Source organism: Salmo salar, chromosome ssa01 (assembly GCF_905237065.1).
Source record: "Salmo salar chromosome ssa01, Ssal_v3.1, whole genome shotgun sequence".
NCBI classification, from domain to species: Eukaryota; Metazoa; Chordata; class Actinopteri; order Salmoniformes; family Salmonidae; genus Salmo; species Salmo salar.
The window spans coordinates 144,266,955-144,293,932 of NC_059442.1; the positions used below are offsets into that span (position 1 = coordinate 144,266,955).

The 26,978-nt window shown below is 42.3% G+C and overlaps 1 long non-coding RNA gene across 1 annotated transcript; it reads left to right on the forward strand.

Moving 5' to 3' along the window:
* Window positions 1–13,713: 13,713 nt before the first annotated feature.
* Window positions 13,714–15,354, forward strand: LOC123723976 (uncharacterized). Its single transcript, XR_006758438.1, has 2 exons — window positions 13,714–14,059; window positions 14,801–15,354. It is a non-coding gene; the product is annotated as an uncharacterized lncRNA (long non-coding RNA).
* The last annotated feature ends 11,624 nt before the right edge of the window (window positions 15,355–26,978 follow it).

The window sequence follows — 26,978 nt, forward strand, 5'->3', positions numbered from 1 at the left end:
ATTTAGAGAGTTAAATGCAAACTGCTATAGGATATGACAGTATTTGTCTGGGTGTGTGTTTGACGATGACAGACAGTCTTTGTCTATGTAGAGCAGTAGTAATTACCTAAGGCCGTGAGGTTGTGGGCAGTTTTAGACCCAGACACAAACCAACAATAAGTGCAATAACAGCAAGCAGGATCAGCACGGCTATGGCAATCATGGCATACTTCTGCCAGAACAAACAACAAACAGCACAATGTTAGGGTTGATTTGGAGGCAAACGGATGGTAAATACAAAATAGTCTAGTGCACTAGGCCAAACATGCATTACTAAAACATATTCAAATCATGTTCTATTTTAATTGCAAGTAATATTTATTTCCAACGCTCTTAACATGTGAACAGATAGCTAGGTCCGTTCGGCCGGCCAGATAGCTGAGTCCGGCCGACCGGCTAGATAGCTAGGTCTGGCCGGCAAGCCAGATAATTAGGTCCGCCTAGACAGCCAGACAGCTGAGTCCGTCCGGCTGGCCAGATACCTAGGTCCGGCCAGACGGACAGATAGCTAAGTTACCTGGCCGTAAAAGGAACCGGCCGGCTGACCAGTCACAGTAATCTGTTACACTTGTTTTGTCCTTCCTCTTGTGTTAGTAGTGTGGAAAGACACAGAAAGAAGTGTGTGTGGGTGTTTTCCTGTGACGGCAAGCTAGCTGCTGGTAAGAGGGAGTGGTGTATTAAGGGAGAAAACTAAACTTCTGAAATTTCATTCATGGTCTTATGCTTCCATCTATTTGAATTATTTAGCAATTGCTGTTATACATTTATTTAAACAATGTGTTGATCAGATCAAAAAAGTTTCTATACCCAAGGTCACTGAATAAAGTATTTATCCTTACTGAGGTATTAATCACTCAGAATTACAAAATATAACATATATGCTAGTTCATTTTATCACTTACAACCATAAAATAACCATTTATAGCATAATAATGAAACTGACGGGCAATACGCATAACATTATCTGCCAAAGTAACACCCCCTTAATATACAAACATACACACTGGACAGAGACAATGAAAACATGCTTTTTAAATATATCTGGAAGCTCTCAAAAGAGCCTTTGCTTTGCTGAGCAGTTCGTTTTCAAGAGAGTGCTGCCTGCCTGCCTGTCATCAGAGTCTGCCTGCCTGCCATATCATTAGAGAAATAGATCTGTGAATAAAGAAAAGTTAATAAGTTATTGCCACGCTTTCACATAGAGGCCTAGTCCAAACCACAATTTGAAAAACAAAAGGCCAATGGTAAATACAGTGCCTTATGGAATTATTCAGACCCCTTCACTTTTTTACCTTACAACCTTATTCAACAATGTATTACACTGTTGTTTTTTTCCTCATCAATCTACACACAATACCCCATAATTACAAAGTAAAAACAGGTCTCTATAAATGTATGCTAATTTATTACAAATAAAAAACTGAAATAACACAATTACATAAGTATTCAGACCCTTTACTCAGTACTTTGTTAAAGCACCTTTGGCAGCTATTACAGCATTGAGTCTTCTTTGGTATACAGTGAGGGAAAAAAGTATTTGATCCCCTGCTGATTTTGTACGTTTGCCCACTGACAAAGAAATGATCAGTCTATAATTTTAATGGTAGGTTTATTTGAATAGTGAGAGACAGAATAACAACAAAAAATCCAGAAAACGCATGTCAATGGCCTAAATAGCCTACTCCTGTCTATACAGAAATAAATAAAATAATTCTAAATAGGCTACAAAAGCATGATTTGGCCACAGAGGACAGGCCTACTTAGCTTTTTTTTATATAAGTTGTGGATTGTTGTAAATCACATTGCCTATAGTCGGAAGGAAAGGCAGGGCGTGCAATTTGGGCAAATTATTGTTGAGCTTCGACTGTCTGTGAAAAGTAGAGAGGCCAAGCCAGGCATATCGCAAAATATTTCAAAATACAATTGCGGGAAAACATAGTTTGGAAAGCAAATGGTTAATGCTGTAAAGAGAAGACTATGAAAGGACTAATCTGTGTTTGAGTTATCAACTTAATCGAGCAAAAAACAGTATAGCCCATCTTATTGACACCAGTGGAGAGCATCGGAAATATCCCCTGTGAGCGCACACTGCGCATACTCAGTATTTATCATTGCTAGTTCAGTGTTACTTAAAAGTTAGTTTTTTATTATAATTTCCACCTCCAGGTTAAATGTACTTCATATTATATTTGTATCTCCCCTTCTCTCATGCCTATTATATGGACAACGTCGTTTTTATTTATCTTTTGTCACTGTCAGCAGAGTAGGCTAGGCTACCCTTTCATTTGTCCTATCATTAAAAAAGATTCATAAATATAATGTAGTAGAATTGCATGAAATGTGTTTATAAAAGGGTACATTCTTTCCATGCAAAGAAAGAAGAAACGTATCTGATATAGGCGACCTGTCATTTTGAGCTCCACATTTTTGGTGGGGATTTGCCTGTTTTGCGTATTATTTTGGCATTAATACGTGTCACATATCAGTTTGCAAATAATGTAAATATATATATATATATATATGTATACACTGCTCAAAAAAATAAAGGGAACACTTAAACAACACAATGTAACTCCAAGTCAATCACACTTCTGCGAAATCAAACTTTCCACTTAGGAAGCAACACTGATTGACAATAAATTTCACATGCTGTTGTGCAAATGGAATAGACAACAGGAGGAAATTATAGGCAATTAGCAAGACACCCCCAATAAAGAAGTGGTTCTCCAGGTGGGGACCACAGACCACTTCTCATTTCCTATGCTTCCCTGCTGATGTTTTGGTCACTTTTGAATGCTGGCGGTGCTTTCACTCTAGTGGTAGCATGAGACGGAGTCTACAACCCTCACAAGTGGCTCAGGTAGTGCAGCTCATCCAGGATGGCACATCAATGCGAGCTGTGGCAAGAAGGTTTGCTGTGTCTGTCAGCGTAGTGTCCAGAGCATGGAGGCGCTACCAGGAGACAGGCCAGTACATCAGGAGACGTGGAGGAGGCCGTAGGAGGGCAACAACCCAGCAGCAGTACCGCTACCTCTGCCTTTGTGCAAGGAGGAGCAGGAGAAGCACTGCCAGAGCCCTGCAAAATGACCTCCAGCAGGCCACAAATGTGCATGTGTCTGCTCAAACGGTCAGAAACAGACTCCATTAGGGTGGTATGCGGGCCCAACGTCCACAGGTGGGGGTTGTGCTTACAGCCCAACACCGTGCAGGACGTTTGACATTTGCCAGAGAACAGCAAGATTGGCAAATTCGCCACTGGCGCCCTGTGCTCTTCACAGATGAAAGCAGGTTCACACTGAGCACGTGACAGATGTGACAGAGTCTGGAGACGCAGTGGAGAACGTTCTGCTGCCTGCAACATCCTCCAGCATGACCGGTTTGGCGGTGGGTCAGTCATGGTGTAGGGTGGCATTTCTTTGGGGGGCCGCACAGCCCTCCATGTGCTCGCCAGAGGTAGCCTGACTGCCATTAGGTACCGAGATGAGATCCTCAGACCCCTTGTGAGACCATATGCTGGTGCGGTTGGCCCTGGGTTCCTCCTAATGCAAGACAATGCTAGACCTCATGTGGCTGGAGTGTGTCAGCAGTTCCTGCAAGAGGAAGGCATTGATGCTATGGACTGGCCCGCCCGTTCCCCAGACCTGAATCCAATTGAGCACATCTGGGACATCATGTCTCGCTCCATCCACCAACGCCACGTTGCACCACAGACTGTCCAGGAGTTGGCGGATGCTTTAGTCCAGGTCTGGGAGGAGATCCCTCAGGAGACCATTTGCCACCTCATCAGGAGCATGCCCAGGCGTTGTAGGGAGGTCATACAGGCACATGGAGGCCACACACACTACTGAGCCTCATTTTGACTTGTTTTAAGGACATTACATCAAAGTTGGATCAGCCTGTAGTGTGGTTTTCCACTTTAATTTTGAGTGTGACTCCAAATCCAGACCTCCATGGGTTGATTAATTGGATTTCCATTGATTATTTTTGTGTGATTTTGTTGTCATCACATTCAACTATGTAAAGAAAAAAGTATTTAATAAGATTATTACTTTCATTCAGATCTAGGATGTGTTGTTTAAGTGTTCCCTTTATTTTTTTGAGCAGTATATATATATCATTGAGTTAATGAAGCCGCAAAAAGCCAGCAGAAAATATGTAGTGTTGCGCCATGATCGGCTCAGTGTTCTATCACTCATGGGGACACTACGTCATCGCAAAGTCTAATGGTAGAGCTCAACAATTCAAGCGCCTTGTGTGCTGACATAGAGTTACATTACAAGGCTCAAGGTCATTGGCAACAGATATAATGATGTCAAATCACATTATATCTACAGTAGCTTTGATTGGACTGATCATGTCAACATCATATCTTCAAAATCTTAGCTCGCAGTCATCATCATGCATCAACTCCGACAATCTACTGGCAAATGCTTTTTAATCCTTGTTATATGAAGAGAAATAATGAAGAGAAATTATAGATAAAACGTATCGGTGCTCATTGGCCATTGGACATAAACATTACACAGCAAGTTGGAAATCGCAAATTCAACAATTTGTGGTTTGGAAGTAATCAGTGGCTAACTGCAAGCATTGCAAAACAATCATTAGCCTGCTATTCAGTGGAGTGGCTGTGTGGTCCCAAGTCTGAGATAAACATTCAACATTGGCCATGCTGTTAATGAAGAATGATTTGTGCCGTGCTTAAAACAACTGCTAACTTGGAACTGCAAAATCTGACTTTAGCGAGTTCAAGACAACTGGGAACTCTGGAAAAACGACTGGTAAAATACGTTTAGAATTTTCATCCAACTCGGAATTGTAAATCGGGAACTCGGGCCGCTTTCTAGAGCTACGACCTGAAAATTACTGACGTCATCATGATTCGAAAGCACCATAAATCCAGAGAATGACAAACTTTGATGACAAATTTTGCCCACAAAGGACCGCCACACCAACTTCCTCTTCAAGTTAGCACAGCACAACAAGGTGAGTGCAAAAATGTCTTGAATGCTGCAGCATAATATGCCAGGGAGATATGTATACTGTAGCTAAGAAAGTAATACTAAGCTTATGTTGTGCAGTAAGCTGTTAGTAGCCCATGTACCTCACCCTAATAATTTGGTCTATTTTCAACTCTTAAAATAATCAGATAAGTGTAATTAACTAGGAAGTGGGGCACGAAGGAAAATCTTCAGATTACAAAGTTGTAATCTCCCGAATATAACTCTTCAGAAATGTTCATATCTGACAAATTAGTCTTCTATTAATTAATTATTCTTTACCTCACGTCAGTCTCATTCCAAACGTCGTAATTGGTTGGTTATCTGCAAAAACCCAGCCTTTACTATAAATCATCCATAGACCAATTGGCTTAATCATTTATTTACTAACTAACTAAATAATCACAGAAATGCATAAACAAACAGTAGATATGTTACTAACAAATGATAGGGAAGATTACCTAGTGGGCTAAGCTGATATGATGGCTTGGTGGACAAAGGGAAGTGGGTGTGGACTGAGAGAGAGCGGGAAAGACAAACGGATCACTATACACGGTTGATAATTATATTAATTGAAATGCTAATCCTTTGCACATGAACGCTCACTCATTCGGGAATAATTGCAATCAATATATATTTACGCCCATGTGTTCTCGTGATCTCTGTTGGAATCGTCAGTCCGTCTGCTGGAGAGTTCATCCGAGTCTCTCTCTCTCTCTTTCTGTTTCCCTGAAAATCAGTCTTTCGTGGTTAGAATGGTTACTTCAGAGTACCATTCAGAAATGTTCTCATTGAATAGATGTTTCAGTGGTTGTCGGTCTTCACATCTCAGGTTTACATAATTTCTAGTTGCAGACTAGTAATTAGTATCTAAGATTTGCTCTTATTCTGTAGGGATCGATAGTCTCAGAGTTCAACCATTTCCAGCCGTGTAGCCAATGCTCGACGTGGTATGGTTAGGAATTCAATAACTATTCGCAATGACAGCTCACACTGTGGGTTTGCTTAGTCTTGGTACTCAAACCTGTGCCACCTCAGTTTACAACGAGGTACGCATGGTCTGATGAGGATTTCCTCAGGAGGGGGTTTTATGCGTAACAGTAGAAAAGGCGGTTCTATGACGCCTGATCATGTCTGTGCTCACGGGGGCAGGCCAACGACTTAGTTCAACTTTAAAGGGAATACAATTCTCTCACGTTATAAGTTTATCATCACATTACATCATTTCACAAATAGTTTCATCTTTACTCATTCATTTTATACAAGAATTAGATGCAAACCCCACAATTGAGAAATGTACACATTCAGAGATATAGTTATGTGTGTTTCCTGTCCTCTCTGAGGTCACCAAATGAAACACACTCGTCATACCCGTCCCTTAAGTGTCCACGGACCATTCCCACCTTCTCACAAGTGGACATTTTGTTTCATTGTCCCATTTTGGGGATTTAGGAGTTCGGCCACGTAAAATCCTTTGATCTCTCGGTGTCTTTCTCTCTGCATGACCAGGGGGAGTGAGTCTCCGCCAGGAATATATGGCCTGAGATAACAGAACCTGGGTGTAGGAGAGAGTGTCAGTGCGGCTGTCAGTCGAGGATGCCTGGTCATTTTTTGAAAGTAATTTCCTCACCATCTTAAATAAGCATGCCCCGTTCAAAAAATGCAGGACTAAGAACAGATATAGCCCTTGGTTCACTCCAGACCTGACTGCCCTTGACCAGCACAAAAACATCCTGTGGTGGACTGCAATGGCATCGAAAAGTGCCCGCGATATGCAACTGTTCAGGGAAGTCAGGAACCAATACACGCAGTCAGTCAGGAAAGCAAAGGCTAGCTTTTTCAAGCAGAAATTTGCATCCTCTAGCTCTAACTCCAAAAAGTTTTGGGACACTGTAATGGGCCATTGGAGGACAAGAGCACCTCCTCCCAGCTGCCCACTGCACTGAGGCTAGGTAAGACGGTCAACACCGATAAAGCCATGATAATCGAAAATTTCAATAAGCATTTCTCAACGGCTGGCCATGCCTTCCTCCTGGCTACTCCAACCCCAGCCAACAGCTCCGCCCCCCTGCAGCTACTCGCCCAAGCCTCCCCAGCTTCTCCTTCACCCAAATCCAGATAGCAGATGTTCTGAAAGAGCTGCAAAACCTGGACCCGTACAAATCAGCTGGGCTAGACAATCTGGACCTTCTCTTTCTAAAACTATCCGCCGCCATTGTTGCAACCCCTATTACCAGCCTGTTCAACCTCTCTTTCGTTTTGTCCGAGATCTCTAAAGATTGGAAAGCTGCCACGGTCATCCCCCTCTTCAAAGGGGGTGACACCCTAGACCCAAACTTTTACAGACCTATTTCCATCCTGCCCTGCCTATCTAAAGTCTTCGAAAGCCAAGTTAATAAACAGATCACTGACCATTTCGAATCCCACCGTACCTTCTCCGCTGTGCAATCCGGTTTCCGAGCCGGTCACGGGTGCACCTCAGCCACGCTCAAGGTATTAAACGATATCATAACCGCCATCGATAAAAGACAGTACTGTGCAGCCGTCGTCATCGACCTGGCCAAGGCTTCCGACTCTGTCAATCACCGTATTCTTATCGGCAGACTCAATAGCCTTGGTTTTTCTAATGACTGCCTCGCCTGGTTCAACAACTACTTTGCAGACAGAGTTCAGTGTGTCAAATCGGAGGGCATGTTGTCCGGACCTCTGGCAGTCTCTATGGGGTACCACAGGGTTCAATTCTCGGGCCGACTCTTTTCTCTGTATATATCAATGATTTCGCTCTTGCTGCGGGCGATTCCCTGATCCACCTCTAAGCAGACGACACCATTCTGTATACTTCTGGCCCTTCCTTGGACACTGTGCTAACTAACCTCCAAACGAGCTTCAATGCCATACAACACTCCTTCCGTGGCCTCCAACTGCTCTTAAATGCTAGTAAAAACCAAATGCATGCTTTTCAACCATTCGCTGCCCGCAACTGCCCGCCCGACTAGCATCACCACCCTGGACGGTTCCGACCTAGAATATGTGGACAACTATAAATACCCAGGTGTCTGGTTAGACTGTAAACTCTCCTTCCAGACTCATATTAAACATCTCCAATCCAAAATCAAATCTAGAATCGGCTTTCTATTTTGCAACAAAGCCTCCTTCACTCACGCTGCCAAACATACCCTAGTAAAACCGACTATCCTACCGATCCTCGACTTCGGTGATGTCATCTACAAAATAGCTTCCATTTCTCTACTCAGCAAACTGGATGCAGTCTATCACAGTGCCATCAGTTTTGTCACCAAATCACCTTATACCACCCACCACTGCGACCTGTATGCTCTAGTCGGCTGGCCCTCGCTACATATTCGTCGCCAGACCCACTGGCTCCAGGTCATCTATAAGTCTATGCTAGGTAAAGCTCCGCCTTATCTCAGTTCACTGGTCACGATAACAACACCCACCCGTAGTACACGTTCCAGCAGGTAACCGATCACTGCAGCTGTACATAGTCCATCTGTAAATTGCCCACCCAATCTTCCTACCTCATCCCCATACTGTTTTTACTCTATTTACTTTTCTGCTCTTTTGCACACAGTATTTCTACTTGCACATCATCATATGCTCATTTATCACTTCAGTGTTGATCTGCTAAATTGTAATTATGCTTTTTGCACACACTGTATATAGACTTTCTTTTTTCTGCTGTGTCATTGACTTGTTTATTGTGTTATTGGCTTGTTTATTGTTTACTCCATGTGTAACTCTGTGTTGTTGTCTGTGTCACACTGCTTTGCTTTATCTTGGCCAGGTCGCAGTTGTAAATGAGAACTTGTTCTCAACTAGCCTACCTGGTTAAATAAAGGTGAAATAAAAAAATTTAAACTGAGAGAGAGAGAGGGGGAAGCCAAAATCTATACCCAGAAAGGGTCACATCATGACAAGTTTGGTACTGTAGGCTACTAATGACCATTAACAGCATCAGAGTGCAGTTTTGGAAAAGCCTAGTTACCGTGATTAAACAGTCACGTGGAATTTGACTGTGGCCATGACTTGTGACCGCTGGTCACCGTAACAGCCGTAGTCTTTAGTAAAGATTGAAAAAAGTTAGGGGCCTAGATAGAATCAGTCATTCCCCAGGACAGCTATCTGGATTATGTTGGAGAAGCTTCCATTAAAGAACACCCTCTGTGTTTTGTTAGACAGGTATCTCTTTATCCACAATACAGCAGGGGGTGTAAAGCCATAACACAAGTTTTTCCAGTAGCAGACTATGATCGATAATGTCAAAAGCCGCACTGAAGTCTAACAAAACAGCTCCCACAATCTTTTTATCATCAATTTCTCTCAGCCAATCATCAGTCATTTGTGTTAGTGCCGTGCTTGTTTAACGTCCTTCCCTATAAGCGTGCTGAAAGTCTGTTATCAATTTGTTTACTGTAAAATAGCATTGTATCTGGTCAAAAAAAACATTTTCTCCAAAAGTTTACTAAGGGTTGGTAACAGGCTGATTGGTCGGCTATTTAAGCCAGTAAAGGGGGCTTTACTATTCTTGGTAACCGGAATGATTTTTGCTTCCCTCCAGGCCTGAGGGCACATCATTTCTTGTAGGCTTAGATTGAAGATATGGCAAATAGGAGTGGCAAAATTGTCTGCTATTATCCTCAGTAATTTTCCATCCAAGTTGTCAGACCCAGGTGGCTTGTCATTGTTGATAAACAACAATCATTTTTCACCTCTTCCAGACTCTCTTTACGGAATTCAGAATCACAATGCTTGTCTTTCATAATTTGGTCAATAATACTTGTAGTGTCTGCGTTTGTTGCTGGCATGTCATTCCTAAATATGGTTCAATGAATGATGGAGCTGATTTTGCCTCTTTTCCCAAATTCTTTATATATTTTATCTTTGTTTCATAGTATAGTTTCTTTTTCTTTTTATTCAATTTAGCCACATGATTTCTCAAATTGCAGTACATTACCAGTCAAAAGTTTGGACACACCTACTCATTCAAGGGTTTTGCTTTATTTGTCATATTTTCTACAGTGTACAATAATAGTGAAGACATCAACACTATGAAATAACACATGGAATCATGTAGTAACCAAAAAGTGTTAAACAAATCAAAATATTTTATATTCGAGAGTCTTCAAAGTAACCACTCTTTGCCTTGATGACAGCTATGCACGCTCTTGGCATTCCTTCAACCAGCTTCACCTGGAATGCTTTTCCAACAGTCTTGAAGGAGTCTCCACATATGCTGAGCACGTGTTGGCTGTTTTTCCTTCACTCTGCGGTCCAACTCATCCCAAACCATCTTAACTGGGTTGAGGCCGGGTGATTGTGGAGGCCAGGTCATCTGATGCAGCACTCCATCACTCTCCTTCTTGGTCAAATAGCCCAACACAGCCTGGAGGTGTGTTGGGTCATTGTCCTGTTGAAAAATGAATTATAGTCCCATTAAGCCCAAACCAGATGGAATGGCACATCGCTGCAGAATGCTGTGGTAGCCATAATGGTTAAGTGTGCCTTGAATTGTAAATAAATCACCAACAGTGTCACCAGCAAAACACCCCCACACAATCACACCTCCACGCTTCACGGTAGGAACCACACATGCGGAGATCATCTGTTCACCTACTGTGCGTCTCACAAAGACACGATGGTTGGAACCAAAAATATAAAATTTGGACTCATCACTCAGATTTACACCCGTCTCATGTCCATTGCTTGTGTTTCTTGGCCAAAGCAAGTCTCTTCTTCTTATTGGTGTCCTTTAGTAGTGGTTTCTTTGCAGCAATTTGACCATGAAGTCCTGAAACACACAGTCTCCTCTGAACAGTTGATGTTGAGATGTGTCTGTTGCTTGACCTCTGTGAAGCATTTATTTGGGATGCAATTTATGAGGCTGAGAACTCTAATGGACTTATCCTCTGCAGCAGAGGTAATACTGGGTATTCTTTTTCTGTGGCTGTCCTCATGAGAGCACGTTTCATCATTGCGCATAATGGTTTTTGCGACTGCACTTTAAGAAAGTTCTTGAAATCTTCTGGATTGACTGACGTTCATATCTTAAAGTAATGATGAACTGTCGTTTCTCTTTGCTTATTTGAGCTGTTGTTGCCATAATATGGTGTTGATCTTTTAACAAATAGGTATATCTTCTGTATACCACCCCTATTTGTCACAACACAACTGATTGGCTCAAATGCATTAAGAAGGAAAGAAATTCAAACGATGATGCAAAGCTGTCATACATTTTTTTTTAACCTTTATTTAACAGTTAAGAACAAATTTTAGTTTACATTGACAGCCTAGGAACAGTGGTTTAATAACTACCTTATTCAGGGGCACAATGACAGATTTTTTACCTTGTCAGCTTTGGGATTTGATATAGCAACCTTTCGGTTACTGGTCCAATGTTCTAACCACTAGGCTACAAGGCAAAGGGTGGCTACTTTTAAGATTCTCAAAAATAAAATATATTTTGATTTGTTTAACACATTTTTGGTTACTGCATGATTCCATATGTGTTATTTCATGGTTTTGATGTCTTCACTATTATTCTACAATGTAGAAAACAGTAAAAAAAATTTAAGAAAACTCCTTGAATGAGTAGGTTTGTCCAAACTTTTGACTGGTACTGTACGTTTGCAAATCGATTGTGCAGCTAGACTTTATTTGCCATTTATTTTGCCTCATCCCTCTCAACCATAACATTTTTCAATTCCTCTTCAATCCACAGGGATTTAACAGTTTTACAGTAATTTTCTTAATGCATGCTTATTAGTAACTGGAATAAACAATTTCATAAATATGTCAAGTGCAACGTCTGGTTGCTCCTCAGTACACACCACAGACCAGCAAATATTCTTCACATCATCAACATACTGTAGGAATAACTACAAAACGTAATGTATTACCTCATACATTATATTAGGCCGTCTTCGTAACTTCGGTTTTCGTAGATATGGCTACTATATTCTGATCACTGTGACGTCTGCTTCCAACTCACACTCTCAAACACGTAGATCCCCTGAACGCAGCTCACTTTCCAGCCCACACTCTTAAACACATAGATCCCCTGAATGCAGCTCACTCTCCAAATCCCAATCACCTGAATTCTGATCACCTGTTCACACACCTGTATGTCATTATCACACACTATTTAGTTCAGTTCTTTGCACCCCATCATTGCAAGGTATTGTTTGTTTTGTGGCACACTATCCTGTGTATGATAGTTTTTGCCTGCCTCACTAATGATGCCTTTTACCTATTCCTTGCCTGTACTTTAACCTATCGGATTTCCTGTTATCAACCTATTGCCTGATCTCCCGGACGACGTTACTAGCCTTTTCACTGCCTGTACTGTTGCCTTTTTGGAACCCATGTGTATGACCTTCTGCCTGCCCCTGGACCCAGCTACCTGCCTCCTCCTGTGGTCCTTTACAATAAACCCCTGCTGCGCCCTGCGCTTCAAACCAGCTCTCTGTCTCCCATAGTATTCATTACTGTCTCTACATCCAATGGATTTGGATACTGCTATAAAGCAGATTTCTGCAGCGTTAGTAAAGATGTGATCACTACATGTTGATGATGTCATTTCTGTGCTGTTTGTAAATACCCTGTTAGGTTGAATGATAACCTGAACCAGGTTGCAGGCGCTGGTTACAGTTTGAAGGTTTTTCTTGAGTGGGCAGCTTGATGAAAGCCAGTCAATATTAAGGTCATCCAGAAAATATACCTCTTTGTTGATATCACATACATTATCAAGCATTTCACATATGTTATGCAGATACCGACAGTTAGCACTTGGTCTATAGCAGCTTCCCACAGTATTTAACTGAGATCTGAATATAGACTGTAACACTGCCACCATTGGCATGTCTGTCTTTTTTTGTAGATGTTATAACCATGTATTGCAACCACTGTATCATCAAAAGTACAATATTGTCTAAGTGAGTTTCAGAGATGATATGAATGTCATCTGTTACTAACAAGTTATTAATTTCATGAACATTGTTTCTTAGGCTACATATACTAATGTGGGCCATCTTTAGCACTTTTCTGGGATGCTTGATTGTTTTTATTGCTTTTCTGGGAAATTAGACACAGCCTTTTTATTCATGTTTTGAGTTGATAGTGCAGGGTGAGCTACACATAGTGGACTTCCTACTAGCCCTTTCATGCGTGAGTTCCGAATATCTCCAAGGGTCGCCCCATTGTGAGTTTTTTTTATGCACGTGATGTTAGAACGTTCTCTCCATTCCAGAATGTGATTGTTACGCAACAGTGCATTTAATCCGCGCTGCCCTCAAACCAAGGCACGCAGCCTGTTTTTATTTATAGGCTGTTTTCAACTTGTCAATTTCAAATTAGTTTCTAACAAGTTTTTTATTTTCTAAGAACAGTTTGAATTGAGGTGTGTTCCACCTCATTCATTCACATTGGAGTAGTCATTTTTAATTTTGTAGACCAATTCATTTTTTTGACATTTCTGACCCGGACAAAATTGCCCAAACACTTCCCAATTGTTTGTGCAGTTCAAGTCTGCAGATTTTTGCTCATCTCCTGTCCTGCACACACGTGTTCACATTTTCCGTCTGTTGCCCCCCAATTCTCGTTCCTTTTCGTTACCAATAATAACTTTGGAAATGTGTGCGTTTCTATCAAAGTAAGTGCCTTATTACGTTATAATAGTTTCTGCACTTCGTGTTACGTCGTTTCTACTGTAGCATAATATTTTTGTGTATATTCCTGATACCCGCGCACACGCGAGGTAACGTTACTCATTTTATAACCTTTATGGTGTTATATTCAATCGTGCTTAGGTAGCTAGCTACATTCTTCTATTAGCTCTGGAAAACAATGCTAATGCGTCAGAGAAGTATTAGCATGTATTGCATTTTGAAGCTACCCTGGCCTTATGACTCCCAAGTGGCGCAGCTGTCTAAGGCACAGCGTCTAAGTGCTACAGGCGTCACTACAAACACCCAGGCTCAAATCCAATCTGCATTTCTATCAAAGTAAGTGCCTTATTACGTTATAATAGTTTCTGTATGTCGTGTTATACCATTTCTACTGTAGCTCACTGTGAATGGAGCATAATATATTTGTGTATATTTCTTATAACCGCGGACACGCGAGATAACGTTACTAATTTCATAACCTTTATGGTGTTATATTCAATCGTGCTTATGTAGCTAGCTACATTCTTCTATTAGCTCTGTAAAACAATGCTAATTGCATCAGAAGTATTGGCTTGTTGTAATTTGAAGCTACCCTGGAAAAATACATTCTTGTACCAATTGGTGGTTTTCTGAGTGCATTCCACAAAGTTGTTTATCATGTCCGCCTTATCCACTGCCCCCATTTTGAGGTTATAGTCAGGTTTGATTTTTCTCTCTCCCGTCAGGTGGTCCACCTTCCCCTGTGGCCGACATGGTTGCTGTATGGGCAGTGGAGAGTACATGGATGTCTAGTTTGTCATACCACTTTACTGCCAGCTGTTGACATTTCTTATTTTGTATAAGGGGTCATTTAGGATGGCAGTAGTATTGTTGATGAAATGCAGTCATCGCAGCAGAATTAGGAAGCGGTCTTGGGAAAAGAGGGTGGCAAAGAAGGGATTTGCAAACATAGGATCTGTGCTCCAGTATTATTTTAGGGAGTTCTTCTTTACTATCCCAATGAGGACTGTCACCAGGAAGGTATACATTTCACTAATTGTGGTTGTCCCCCCTACTCCTGGCTCTCTTCTCCTGTAGCTCCAAGGCATAGCGATTGGTATCTACTATGTCTCCCAGCGGCTCCTCTGTCAGAAACAACTTGAAGCACTCTGCCTCAGATGGAAATGGGGAGGGGCGTTGCACTCCAGACTGGGACTCATCAAAGCAAATGGCAGGACTAGGAGGGGTAAAATGGCTGGCAGCCTTCCAGCTACCACAGAACTCCTGTACTTCATCCATTGTCGGTCTGCCTCCATCACCACCAGCATCTTCAAATGGAACTGGGACTTTGTCAGTGGACAAGGGGGTCCTCAGATTGAGGGTTCTCAATGGCGGTGGGGCAGCTTCTCACTGTCACTGTCAGAATCTGATTCCTGACTTTCATACTCAGACTCATTGTCAGAATTTAAAAAAATATCCAGAATTTCCGCGTTTGTGAGTTGTCTCCTTTTTGAAAGACATTGCTAATGCTACAGCTTAGCTCACTAGCTACATACATAAACAACACTGAATGGCTCAGAGTGGGAGTGAGAGGTTATGTGATTGACTGCCGGCACGCACCATTTATATCAATAAATCACTATCAGAAAATGTTGTGTGGTAATTATTGATATATTTATTCACATATTTTAAACTAACGGTGATAAATCATGCATTCCGATTCTTGCATAGATTGTAATGGGAACATATTATGTATGTAAAATTATGTTTTGAAGGTTGTACTGATTAGGATGAGCTAAGCTAATTCCAGCTATGTGTGTGGAGCCATGTTTGTTGACATACAATGCATTCTGGGTTTCATGTAATCGACTGTCTGACCAAAGGGGCTATAACAAAATGAGGTGAGTAAGGGTTCACTCCTTTTTTGAGAACTTCAGGAAGTGAATGGTGGGATGTGAACGATGGTAGACAACACACCCCTTCAAAATGCATACTATAAATAGACCAAACTCATCTTGTCTTCTCTTATCTTTGGTTTCTGTGAGAAAAAAAGCATGGCAGCACGCTGAAACTAATCGTCGTATTACTTTCGATTTCTAGAAAGTGTTTTACTCAATTATTTCGATCAATGATGAGCTCACCCATGATGTGACTATCTCTGTGGATGGTTTGTCCTCTGACAAATCAACTGTAAATGTCAGTGTTCCTCAAGGTTCCGTTTTAGGACCACTATTGTTTTCACTATATATTTTACCTCTTGGTGATGTCATTCGGGAAACATAATGTTAACTTTCACTGCTATGCGGATGACACACCGCTGTACATTTTGATGAAACATGGTGAAGCCCCAAAATTGCCCTCCCTGGAAGCCTGTGTTTCAGATATAAGGAAGTGGATGGCTGCAAATGTTCTACTTTTAAACTCGGACAAAACAGAGATGCTTGTTCTAGGTCCCAAGAAACAAAGAGATCTTCTGTTGAGTCTGACAATTAATCTGGATGGTTGTACAGTCGTCTCAAATAAAACTGTGAAGGACCTCGGCGTTACTCTGGACCCTGATCTCTCTTTTGACGAACATATCAAGACTGTTTCATGGACAGCTTTTTTTCCATCTACGTAACATTGCAAAAATCAGAAACTTTCTGTCCAAAAATAATGCAGAAAATTGAATCCATGCTTTTGTTACTTCTATGCTACACCACTTCAATGCTCTCCGGATAAAGCATTAAATAAACTCCAGTTAGTGCTAAACACGGCTGCTAGAATCCTGACTAGAACCAAAATATTTGATCATATTACTCCAGTGCTAGCCTCTCTACACTGGCTTCCTGTTAAGGCAAGGGCTGATTTCAAGGTTTAACTGCTAACCTACAAAGCATTACATGGGCTTGCTCCTACCTATCTTTCCAATTTGGTCCTGCCGTACATACCTACATGTACGCTACAGTCACAAGATGCATGCCTCCTTACTGTCCCTAGAATTTCTAAGCAAACAGCTGGAGGCAGGGCTTTTTCCTACAGGGCTTAATTTTTATGGAATGGTCTGCCTATCCATGTGAGAGACGCAGACTCAGTCTCATCTCTTCAGTAGGTCCTATGATTGAGTGTAGTCTGGCCCATGAGTGTGAAGGTGAACGTAAATGCACTGGAGCAAAGAACTGCCCTTGCTGTCTCTGCCGGGCCGGTTCCCCTCTCTCCACTGGGATTCTCTGCCTCTAACCCTATTACAGTGGCTGAGTCACTAGCTTACTGGTGCTCTTCCATGCCGTCCCCTGGGGGTGCGTCACTTGAGTGGGTTGAGTCACTGACGTGATCTTCCTGTCCGGGTTGGCACCCCCCTTGGGTTGTGCCGTGGTGGAGATCTTTGTGGTCTATACTCAGCCTTGTCTCAGGATGGTAAGTTGGTGGTTGGTGTGGGGGCTGTGCTTTGGTAAAGTGGGTGGGGTTATATCCTGCCTGTTTGGCCTTGTCCAGGAGTATCGTCGGATGGGGCCACGGTGTCTCCCGACCCCTCCAGTATTTATGCTGCAGTAGTTTATGTGTCGGGGGGCTAGGGTCAGTCTGTTATATCTGGAGTATTTCTTCTGTCTTATCCGGTGTCCTGTCTGAATTTAAGTATGCGCTCTCTCTTTCTCTCTGTCTCTCTTTCTTTCTTTCTCTCTCTCAGAGGACCTGAGCCCTAGGACCATGCCTCAGGACTACCTGGCCTGATGACTCCTTGCAGTCCCCATTCCACCTGGCCGTGCTGCTGCTCCAGTTTCAACTGTTCTGCCTGCGGCTATGGAACCCTGACCTGTTCACCGGATGTGCTACCGGTCCCAGACCTGCTGTTTTGAACTCTCTAGAGGCAGCAGGAGCATTAGAGATACTCTGAAGGATTGGCTATGAGGTGCTGACCTGTCGCGCCCTTGACCACCACTGTGATTATTATTATTTGACCCTGCTGGTCATCTATGAACATTTGAACATCTTGGCCATGTTCTGTTATAATCTCCACCGGCACAGCCAGAAGAGGACTGGCCACCCCTCATAGCCTGGTTCCTCTCTAGGTTAAATCCTAGGTTCTGGTCTTTCTATGGAGTTTTTCCTAGCCAACGTGCTTCTACACCTGCATTGCTTGCTGTTTGGGGTTTTTGGCTGGGTTTCTGTACAGCACTTTATGACATCAGCTGATGTAAAAGGGCTTTATAAATACATTTGATTGAAATTTGATTTATTCATTATAAATCGTAATAGCTATTAACTAATTCATATTTTAGTTTGTCAGCCGAGAGGTATATAAATATGACCGCTTGTGTTGCGTCAATCTTTCCTCAGTTAGCGCTAGGACAAATGTAGCCTACATTTTTCCGGTTTGGATGATTGTGTTATGCTATAGACCTCATTTGACTCATATGACCTCATGGCTTGTTTTTTGAGCACACATACATTGTCAATGTGGCACCGTGTTAAGATACAACTGTCCAACAAATCAGTTTGTCAAATTTCTGCCCTGCTGAAGCTGCCCAAGTCAACTGTAAATGCTATTATTATGAAGTGGAAAAATTTCGGAGCAACAACGGCTCAGCTGCGAAGTCGTAGGCTACACAAGCTCAGGGAACAGGACCGCTGAGTGCTGAAGCACGTAGCGCATATAAATCATCTGTCCTCGGTTGCAACACTCACTACCCAGTTCCAAACTGCTTTTGGAAGCAATGTCAGCACAAGAACTGTTAGTCGGGAGCTTCATGAAGTGGGTTTCCAAGGCTGAGCAGCCAAACATAAGTCTAAGATCACCCATGCCAAATGTCGGCTGGAGTGGTGTAAAGCTCACCGCCATTGGAGTCTGGAGCAGTGGAAATGCGTTCTCTGGAGTGATGAATCACTCTTCACCATCTGGCAGTCCGAATCTGGGTTTGGTGAATGGCAGGAGAATTCTTCCTGCCCCAATGCATAGTGCCAACTGTAAAGTTTGGTGGAGGAGGAATAATAGTCTGGGGCTGTTTTTCATGGTTCGGGCTAGGCCCCTTAATTCCAGTGAAGGGAAATCTTAACGTTACAGTATACAATGGCATTCTAGATGATTCTGTGCTTCCAACTTTGTGTTTCAGCATGACAATGCCCCCTTGCAAACTACCTGCCCTCCAGGACACTTATAGCACCCAATGTCACAGGAAGGCCAAAAAGATCATCAAGAACAACAACCACCTGAGCCACTGCCTGTTCACCCCGTTACCAACCAGAAGGCAAGGTCACTACAGGTGCATCAAAGCTGTGACCGAGAGACTGAAAAACAACCTCTATCTCAGGGCCATCAGACTGTTAAACAGCCATCACTAACACAGAGAGGCTGCTGCCTACATACAGACTTGAAATCATTAGCTACTTTAATAAATGGATCACTAGTCACTTTAATAATGCCACTTTAATAATATTTACATATCTTGCATTACTCATCTCATATGTATTGTATATACTGTATTTTATGTCATCAATTGCATCTTGCCTATGCCGCTCTGCCATTGCTCATCCATATAATTATATGTATGCAGTAGGAAGTTTACATACACTTAGGTTGGATTCATTAAAACTCGTTTTTCAACCACTCCATAACATTTCTTGTCAACAAACTATAGTTTTGGCAAGTCGGTTAGGACATCTACTTTGTGCATGACACAAGTAATTTGTTTACAGACAGATTATTTCACTCATAATTCACTGTATCACATGTCCAGTGGGTCAGAGGTTTACATACACACTAAGTTGACTGTGCCTTTAAACAGCTTCGGAAAATTCCAGAAAATGATGCCATGGCTTTAGAAGATTCTAATTGACATAATCTGAGTCAATTGGAGGTGTACCTGTGGATGTATTTCAAGGCCTACCTTCAAACTCAGTGCCTCTTTGCTTGACATCATGGGAAATTCAAAAGAAATTAACCAAGACCTCAGAAACAAAATTGTAGACCTCCACAAGTCTGGTTCATCCTTGGGAGCAGTTTTCAAATGCCTGAAGGTACCACATTCATCTGTACAAACAATAGTACGCAAGTATACGCACCATGGGACCACGCAGCCATCATACCGCTCAGGAAGGAGATGCGTTCTGTCTCATAGAAATGAACATACTTTGGTGCGAAAAGTGAAAATCAATCCCAGAACAACAGCAAAGAACCTTGTAAAGTTGCTGGAGGAAACAGGTACAAAAGCATCTATATCCACAGTAAAACGAGTCCTACATCGACATAACCTGAAAGGCCGCTCAGCAAGGAAGAAGCCACTGCTCCAAAACTGCCATAGAAAAGCCAGGCTACGGTTTCAACTGCACATGGGGACAAAGATCGTATTTTTTGGAGAAATGTGCTCTGGTCTGATGAAACAAAAATTGAACTGTTTGGCCATAATGACCATCGTTATGTTTGGAGGAAAAATGGGGAGGCTTGCAAGCCGAAGAACACCATCCCAACCGTGGTGCTTGCTGCAGGAGGGACTGGTGCACTTCACAAAATAGATGGCTTCATGAGGATGGAAAACTATGTGGAAATATTGAAGCAACATCTCAAGACATCAGTCAGAAAGTAAAGCTTGGTCACAAATATGTCTTCCAAATGGACAATGACCCCAAGCATACTTCCAAAGTCAAGGTATTGGAGTGGCCATCACAAAGCCCTGACCTCAATCCCATAGAAAATATGTGGGCAGAACTGAAAAAGCAAGGACGCCTACAAACCTGACTGAGTTAAACCAGCTCTGTCAGGAGGAATGGGCCAAAATTCACCCAACTGATTGTGGGAAGCTTGTGTAAGGCTACACGAAATGCTATACCCAAGTTAAACAATTTAAAGGCGATGCAACCAAATACTAATTGAGTGTATGTAAACTTCTGACCCACTTGGAATGTGATGAAAGAAATAAAACCTGAAATAAATCATTCTCTCTACTATTATTCTGACATTTCACTTTATTTCTTAAAATAAAGTGGTGATCCTAACTGACCTAAGACAGGGAATTTTTACTAGGATTAAATGACAGGAATTGTGAAAAACTGAGTTCAAATGTATTTGGCTAAGGTGTATGTAAACTTCTGACTTCAACTGTATATTCTTATTCCATTCCTTTACATAGATTTGTGTGTATTTGGTAGTAGTTGTGGATGTTAGATATTTCTGCACTGTAGGAACTAGAAGCACAAGCATTTTGCTACACTCTCAATAACATCTGCTAACCATGTGTTTGTGACCAATGCAATTTGATTTGATTTGCGAGGTCTATACAGAAGTAATTTGTCAAGATCAGTGTGGAAGAACTGGACTGGCCTGTACAGAACCCTGACCTCAAGCTGATCGAACACCTTTGGGATGAATTGGAACGCGAATGCGAGCCAGGCTGAATGGAAGCATGTTGCGAGGCTGATTGAGGGAAGTAATCTTAACCCTTGTGTAGTCTTAACATTATTTATACTCCCCTTGTCCTAAGGATAAAAAATGACCCGCCTTTACTAAACCCCTAAAATAAATCAGCTTAATTGAATTTTAAACCCCAAATCTATTATGCATGAAGAAACAACCTGTCATTCATCACAAACTTCGTGAAGATTTGGGTTTTCCCTCATCACAAAGCAGAAAGATTGCATTTAATCAGTGGACACCACTCGTTTTTATTACAACACACCTGTCATAATTGTTTACTTTACTAAAGTAGAGGTTTATTATTATCATTATTATTGATAAAGGTACTGAATAGGTGTCAACATAATTTTTTAGCAAGAGATTGTATTGCATAAGAAAGTAGCAGAACTGTGCAGAAAGTAGTTTTGAATGCATTTTATTGAAGGGAAACAATAACAGTCTTGAACTTTTTTGGCAACTTAGTGATACATTCTTATATACTGTACAATGAGGAATTCAACTACAAAATACTAGTCTTCTCCCATTTTTTTAACCATTGCCCCCACCCACAAGGTGTATAAACAACAACAATAAATAAGAATAAAATAATAGATACAAAACAAAAACATGAAAGACATAAATCAATCAACTCTTAGCACATGCAGGACAGTATGCAAGTATGTGTGCATGGACTTTGCAGATGTATTTCTCACCTGTGCAACACATAGTATTTGTTTTACAGTCCTTCTTTGGGGGGCAGAATTTGCCTGCCCCAGCTGCAGCCTCAGCTGGATCAGGACAAGATTCAGCCCCGTGAACAGCTTTAACAAGCGCTGCAGAGGCTGCTGTGCGGGGGAGGTGCTCACTTCTTTGAATGTTTGGGGTTACAAGTGCCTTTCCCAGCTGCTCCAGGAACACCCTCCTCTTGTTCCGCTTATCAGCCATCTAGGTAGGGTTGATCTTGTTCCATATCACGAAGGCATTGTATGAGGATACATCAATGATGTTATGGAAGAAGACCAGCGGCCAGCGGGCAGTCATCCTCCTGCAGCTGTAAATTCCAATCACCTTGTCCAGGTTGTCCACGCCTCCTTTGTTGTGGTTATAGTCCAGGAGGATGGCTGGCTTCCTGTCCTCACTATCACTGATCTCAGACGTTTTGTGTAGTGTGCTCAGGAGGACCACATTCTTGTTCCTCATTGCGAGGTAAGAAACTAAAGTGGTGGTGGGGTGAAGGCAAACTTTGATGAGAAGGCCTCTCCTCTTGTTGCGAGGAGTGCAGAGGGGAGCTCAGGCTTGTTCTTTCCAACTGTGCCAACCATGGTGATCTTCCTCTTCAGGTGCTGCTGGCTGAGTTCAATCAGTAGCACACATAATCTCAATTTCTATTTTTTTTTAATGTTTTTATTTTTTATTTCACCTTTATTTAACCAGGTAGGCTAGTTGAGAACAAGTTCTCATTTACAACTGCGACCTGGCCAAGATAAAGCAAAGCAGTGCGACACAAACAATAACATGAGTTGCACATTGAATAAACAAGCGTACAGTCAATAACACAATATAAAAAACAAAGTCTATATACAGTGTGTGCAAATGGTGTGAGGAGGTAAGGCAATAAATAGGCCATAGTAGCAAGTAATTACAATTTAGCAAATTAACAGTGGAGTAATAGATTTGCAGATGATGATGTGCAAGTAGAAATAATGGTGTGCAAAAGAGCAGAAAAGTAAATAAAAACAATATGGGTATGAGGTAGGTAGATTGGAGGGGCTATTTACAGATGGGCTATGTACAGCTGCAGCGATCAGTTAGCTGCTTGGATAGCTGATGTTTAAAGTTAGTGATGGAAATATAAGTCTCTAGCTTCAGCAATTTTTGCAATTCGTTCCAGTCATTGGCAGCAGAGAACTGGAAGGAAAGGCAGCCAAAGCAGGTGGTGCTTTGGGGATGACCAGTGAGATATATCTGCTGGAGCGCGTGCTATGGGTGGGTGTTGTTATCGTGACCAGTGAGTGGAGATAAGAGAGCTTTACCTAGCAAAGACTTATAGATGACCTGGAGCCAGTGGGTCTGGCGATGAATATTTAGCGAGGGCCAGCCGATTAGAGCATACAGGTCACAGTGGTGGGTGGTATATGGGGCTTTGGTGACAAAACGGATGGCACTGTGATAGACTGCATCCAATTTGCCGAGTAAAGTGTTAGAGGCTATTTTGTAAATCAAATCAAATCAAATTTATTTATATAGCCCTTCGTACATCAGCTGATATCTCAAAGTGCTGTACAGAAACCCAGCCTAAAACCCCAAACAGCAAGCAATGCATGTGAAAGAAGCACGGTGGCTAGGAAATACTCCCTAGGAAAAACTCCCTAGAAAGGCCAAAAACCTAGGAAGAAACCTAGAGAGGAACCAGGCTATGAGGGGTGGCCAGTCCCCTTCTGGCTGTGCAGGGTGGATATTATAACAGAACATGGTCAAGATGTTAAAATGTTCATAAATGACCAGCATGGTCAAATAATAATAATCATAGTAGTTGTCGAGGGTGCAACAAGCACATCCGGTGAACAGGTCAGGGTTCCATAGCCGCAGGCAGAACAGTTGAAACTGGAGCAGCAGCACGGCCAGGTGGACTGGGGACAGCAAGGAGTCATCATACCAGGTAGTCCTGAGGCATGGTCCTAGGGCTCAGGTTCTCCAAGAGAAAGACAGAATGAGAGAAAGAGAGAATTAGAGAGAGCATATTTAAATTCACACAGGACACAGGATAAGACAAGAGAAATACTCCAGATGTAACAGACTGACCCTAGCCCCCCGACACATAAACTACTGCAGCATAAATACTGGAGGCTGAGACAGGAGGGATCAGAAGAGACTGTGGCCCCATCCGATGATACCCCCGGACAGGGCCAAACAGGCAGGATATAACCCCACCCACTTTGCCAAAGCACAGCCCCCACACCACTAGAGGGATGTCTCCAACCACCAACTTACCATCCTAAGACAAGGCCGAGTATAGCCCACAACGATCTCCGCCATGGCACAACCCAAGGGGGGCGCCAACCCAGACAGGAAGACCACGTCAGTGACTCAACCCACTCAAGTGACGCACCCCTCCCATGGACGGCATGGAAGAACACCAGTAAGCCAGTGACTCAGCCCCTGTAAAAGGGTTAGAGGCAGAGAATCCCAGTGGAAAGAGGGGAACCGGCAAGGCAGAGACAGCAAGGGCGGTTCGTTGCTCCAGCCTTTCCGTTCACCTTCACACTCCTGGGCCAGACTATACTTAATCATAGGACCTACTGAAGAGATAAGTCTTCAGTAAAGACTTAAAGGTTGAGACTGAGTCTGCGTCTCTCACATTGGTAGGCAGACCATTTCATAAAAATGGAGCTCTATAGGAGAAAGCCCTACCTCCAGCCGTTTGCTTAGAAATTCTAGGGACAATTAGGAGGCCTGCGTCTTGTGACCGTAGCGTACGTGTAGGTATGTACGGCAGGACCAAATCGGAAAGATAGGTAGGAGCAAGCCCATGTAATGCTTTGTAGGTTAGCAGTAAAACCTTGAAATCAGCCCTTGCCTTAACAGGAAGCCAGTGTAGAGAGGCTAGCACTGGAGTAATATGATCAAATTTTTTGGTTCTAGTCAGGATTCTAGCAGCCGTATTTAGCACTAACTGAAGTTTGTTTAGTGCTTTATCCGGGTAGCCGGAAAGTAGAGCATTGCAGTAGTCCAGCCTAGAAGTAACAAAAGCATGGATTAATTTTTCGCGTCATTTTTGGACAGAAAGTTTCTGATTTTTGCAACGTTACGTAGATGGAAAAAAGCTGTCCTTGAAACAGTGTTGATATGTTCTTCAAAAGAGAGATCAGGGTCCAGAGTAACGCCGAGGTCCTTCACAGTTTTATTTGAGACGACTGTACAACCATCCAGATTAATTGTCAGATTCAACAGAAGATCTCTTTGTTTCTTGGGACCTAGAACAAGCATCTCTGTTTTGTCCGAGTTTAAAAGTAGAAAGTTTGCAGCCATCCACTTCTTTATGTCTGAAACACAGGCTTCTAGCGAGGGCAATTTTGGGGCTTCACCATGTTTCATTGAAATGTACAGCTGTGTGTCGTCCGCATAGCAGTGAAATGTAACATTATGTTTTCGAATGACATCCCCAAGAGGTAAAATATATAGTGAAAACAATAGTGGTCCTAAAACGGAACCTTGAGGAACACCGAAATTATACAATCGATTTGTCAGAGGACATCGCGAAGCCAAATGACATCGCCGAAGTCAAGGATCGGTAGGACAGTCAGTTTTACTAGGGTATGTTTGACGGCGTGAGTGAAGGAGGCTTTGTTGCGGATTAGAAAGCCGATTCTAGATTTAATTTTGGATTGGAGACATCTAATATGAGTCTGGAAGGAGAGTTTACAGTCTAGCCAGACATCTAGGTATTTGTAGTTGTCCACATATTCTAAGTCAGAACCGTCCAGAGTAGTGATGCTAGTCGGGCGGGCGGGTGCGGGTAGCGAACGGTTGAAAAGCATGCATTTAGTTTTACTAGCGTTTAAGAGCAGTTGGAGGCCACGGAAGGAGTGTTGTATGGCATTGAAGCTCATATGTAAATTATTTCATAACTGCCGGGTCAAAAATGAACCTAAGAAAATCTTTGTACCCTGGTGGTGTACGGCTTTCATGGAAATATGAACAAAGGCAATGTTTCACTTTTTCAAATTTTGGGGTCACTAATTTTGGGGAAAAGTGACCAAATTTCAAGTTGAAAAATGTCATTTAGGGGGTTTTCTCTGCTGTTAATCATAGTGGAGGGTCATTTTTGACCCTTAAGACAACACAAGGGTTAATATATAGGGGCACCTGTATTCTCATAGGCAGAAGTTGCATGCATAATTCATTTTCTCAGATGAAGCGGCCCCAGCAGCAGGGTAAACCAATAGGAGCGAAGCCCCCCTATGGGGCGGAGATCCACTCATATAACTGAAGTTACAATACCCAGTACCTATCAATAATTAAAATACCTATCCAGGCGTTGCAAGATCTGGCATTCGTCAGACCTTCCTGATCCCTTGGAGGGCATTTTGAAATATATTGAAACCTCCTTCATTATCCAATCCGTAAACCCCTATTAAGGAAGGGGCCGAAACCATATAGAATCCATGGATTATATTTCTATGACCGAAACGTGTTGGCACCAACTTCCACTGTCTGCAAAAGTTGCTGAATTTCCTCTTCACTTAATTTTCTTCTCAAATCCTGCACCTTGGTTGGAGAGCGTATCGGCAGCATTCCCTTCCAATTGCAAGTCCAAAAATCATCCACTTTACAAACAGTTAGGCTGCGTTTTGTTGGTCAATTTCTTTAACAGATGATCAGGTCTATATAATTATCAAACATACATTAGTAATGGAAAGGAAGACTCTTTGTTTAAGTATTAAAATTCTCCTTTAGTAATACAATTGTAGGCAGAAGTTGGTACAGAGTACAGTATATGATAGCTCTCCCCAGGTTCTGAAAAATGTCTAAGACATCCTGTAACTCATATAGCCTCCCCAGTCCTCCTTGCGTGACTTTCCCTGGCAACAACATTTTAATAAATCTAACCTCCCCATGACAGCAGAAACCATCTTGTCAGCAATTAAAAGCTCAGAAGTGGGTTTGACTGAAACTTGACCTTTCATCACAAGTATAAGTTCATAACAAGGTGAACGAGTCTAAGCATCTTCTGACAGTTGGCTGTTTTCATCAGGCCTGCGGCAGCCTGGTGTTCTGAGAAAACCAGTCGTATTCTCAGAACCTTAGATAGCCAGGTGGGGCCCGGACAGGAGGAGTCTGAGCGTAGGCGGTTTCCGCCTTCTGATAGTGTCTGAAGGGCACAACACTCAAAACAGGTGTTAACACACA